The sequence below is a fragment of the Coenobita brevimanus genome, chromosome 90, assembly GCF_032717465.1.
Source record: "Coenobita brevimanus isolate Jiangsu-jjx chromosome 90, ASM3271746v2, whole genome shotgun sequence".
Lineage (NCBI taxonomy): Eukaryota > Metazoa > Arthropoda > Malacostraca > Decapoda > Coenobitidae > Coenobita > Coenobita brevimanus.
The window spans coordinates 26,936,685-26,939,533 of NC_137043.1; positions in this window are offsets into that span (position 1 = coordinate 26,936,685).

Here is a 2,849-nt window from a genome sequence, read left to right on the forward strand (position 1 = left end):
GGGGGGGAGATATAGTAGAATGGATGTGGAAGATGTGCAGATTGGCCTGGGAGGAAGGTAGAGTCCCGGAGGATTGGAAGTCAGGTATAATTATTCCCTGTAAGCAAATGGAAAAGGGGAAAAAGAAGTGTGTGGTAACCATAGGGGCATTTGTCTTCTTAGTATAATAGGAAAAGTGTATGGTAGGATACTTATAGACAGAGTAAGAGAAAGAACAGAGAAATTAGTTGGAGAAGAACAGGAGGTTTTAGGAAGGGAAGAGGTTGTGTAGATCAGATATTCATTCTTAGATCTTTAGTGGAAAAGTTTCTAGAGAAGGGAAAGAAGTTGTGGCTATGGCTTTCATGGATTTGGAGAAAGCTATGACAGGGTGGATAGACAAGGATTGTGGAAAGTGTTAAGAATATATGGAGTAGAGGTGGAAGTTGTTGAATGCTGTGAAGAGGACAATGATGGTGCGAAGGCTGCAGTGCGTGTGGATGGTGAACTAAGTGAATTTTTCTCTTTGTTGGTTTGAAACAGGGATGTGTCATGTCTCCATGGTTGACCAATCTGTACATGGATGGGGTAATAAAAGAGGTACAAGGTAGGGTAGGGATGTTGGAGTGGCCCTGGTGAGAGAGGATAGTGTTTGGAAACTCCCCTGTACTGTTGTTTGCAGATGATACTGTGTTGTTGAGTGAAGACGAAGGGAGCTGCAAGGCTTGGTGGATGAGTTTGAGAGAGTGTGTAAGAAACGGAACCTAAAGGTGAATGTAGGGAAGAGTAATGTGTTGGTCTTTGAGAGAGGTGAAGTCAGTGAATGTACAGCGAGGTTGGATGGTGAGGAATTGGAAAATGTGAGTACGTTTTCTAAGTATTTGGGTAGTGTGATGAGTAAGATGGAGGTTTGAGGCAGGGTGCTTTCTGAAAGGGTACAGCAGGGAAGGTGGTTGTTGGTTCCTTGAAAGCAGTGATAGGAAACAGGGAAGTGAGCATGGAAGTAAAAGTTGGCTACATGACAGTATTGTGATACCAACTCTAACGTACGGAAGTGAAGCTTGGACATTGTTGGAAGGACACAAGCTAAGAGGAGAGTGCCAGGGAAATGAGTTATTTAAGAGGAGCCAGAGTCACGTGGAGAGACAGGCTGACGAATGAGGATATGAAGGAAATGTTGTGGTGTGGATGTGGATGGATAGGCGTTGTGAGGAACACACTGAGGTGGTTTGGCCATGGAGGCAGATGGAGGGGAAAGACTGACAAAGAGAGGTAAAGCGAGTGAGGGAGGGTAAGAGGGAGGGGAGACCGAGGATGAGATGGAGGGAAGGGGGTGAGAGGTATATGAGAGGGGGTGAGTTGGGAGCAGGGCAGTGAAATGGCGGGGGACAGGGCGACTTGGAGGCGATTTGTTTGTGGCCACCCCAAACGGGATTGAGGCGTCAGGCAATAGATAGATAGATAGATAGATAGTATTAACACCTCGCTATTTTTTATCCCTTCGCTCTGACGGATCTCTCATCATCTGAACAAAGTCGTCCCATGGGTGTCACAATGGCATACAGTGTACGTTACGTGCTGAAGAGATTAAGACTGAGTTGGTATTCTTGTGTTTTCAGTAATGACGGAATGATGTTTTATATTTTGTAGATCACTGTCTTTAACGATGCGTATAGTATCTTAGATTTTAAATGAACTACGACAAAATGAAAGAAAATAGAGAATCCGAGTCCAGTACAGAAATTAACGTGTGTGTGTGTGTGTGTGTGTGTGTGTGTGTGTGTGTGTGTGTGAAACAGGGCCAGATTATCAATTGGTCTCAGTAGAAGCCACGCCCAGTGTCCTCAGAGGTTTAAAGAACGTATTTATTTATTAACTCACTTTTAAGGGAAGGGGAGGGCATCGACCACCGGCCTAGAGGTCAAGGTTGTTATGTGTGGTAAGCTATTCGAAATCACAGTTACATGTACGTATTTTATAAGCGGTATGGCCTGTGAAGTATCTTAACCTTATTCAGTAGCTTTTCAGAGTATGTTCATCAGTACATTAATTGCCGAGTCATCCACAGGTGGCAGCACGCGTGGAGGTAGCACATTAGCCGCATACAAATAATAAGTTTTAGTAGCAATTTATGGACCTAAAATAGAGAACAGTCTAGCGCCTACGTGGTCCTTCATCCGGCTTTGTGTGTGTGTGTGTGTGTGTGTGTGTGTGTTTCGTTGCAAAATGAGTGTGGACATTTACAAGGCGTATAAAAAAGTAGCCAGTGTTGCCAGAATACCAAGTACTGTGAGTCTGTGCACGTAGTAGCTAATGTCCTCCTAAGTCTCCCTCCTGTGTCCCCCTTACATGCCGGCCTGCCACACCCTGCCAAGTGTTCCTCATGCCCTGACCTAGTTCATATCACTCTTCTAATGTTTATAATCCTCCACATAAAAAACACAGACAGACGGATAGGCACAGCGGTTTATTGACAGGTTTCTTGGCTGGGTATACGTAGAGTTCATGTCTACATATTGGTAAGGAAATTGTTGACTCTCTCTCTCTCTCTCTCTCTCTCTCTTTGCGTGATCTAGTTAAAATTCAATACAGCGATTAGTTTAAGCAGCCTAAGGTCAATTCAGTCCCTTCATATTCATTCCGCTCCTGGAGAGGGACACCTTCACATGGTGGCACGGATATTGAACGGCGAGACATGCCAGTTTTACAAATGTCCCTCAATTCCCTCCCTGTCCCCCAATAGTAGGACAGCAATAGTACAGTAGGGAAGCCTTGGTCTGCAGTTCACGGGATTCACGTTCAGGTGAGTCTGGGATTGCAACTACTAATACTACTATACTTATTCCGATCTTTCACCCGTTCATGTCTTC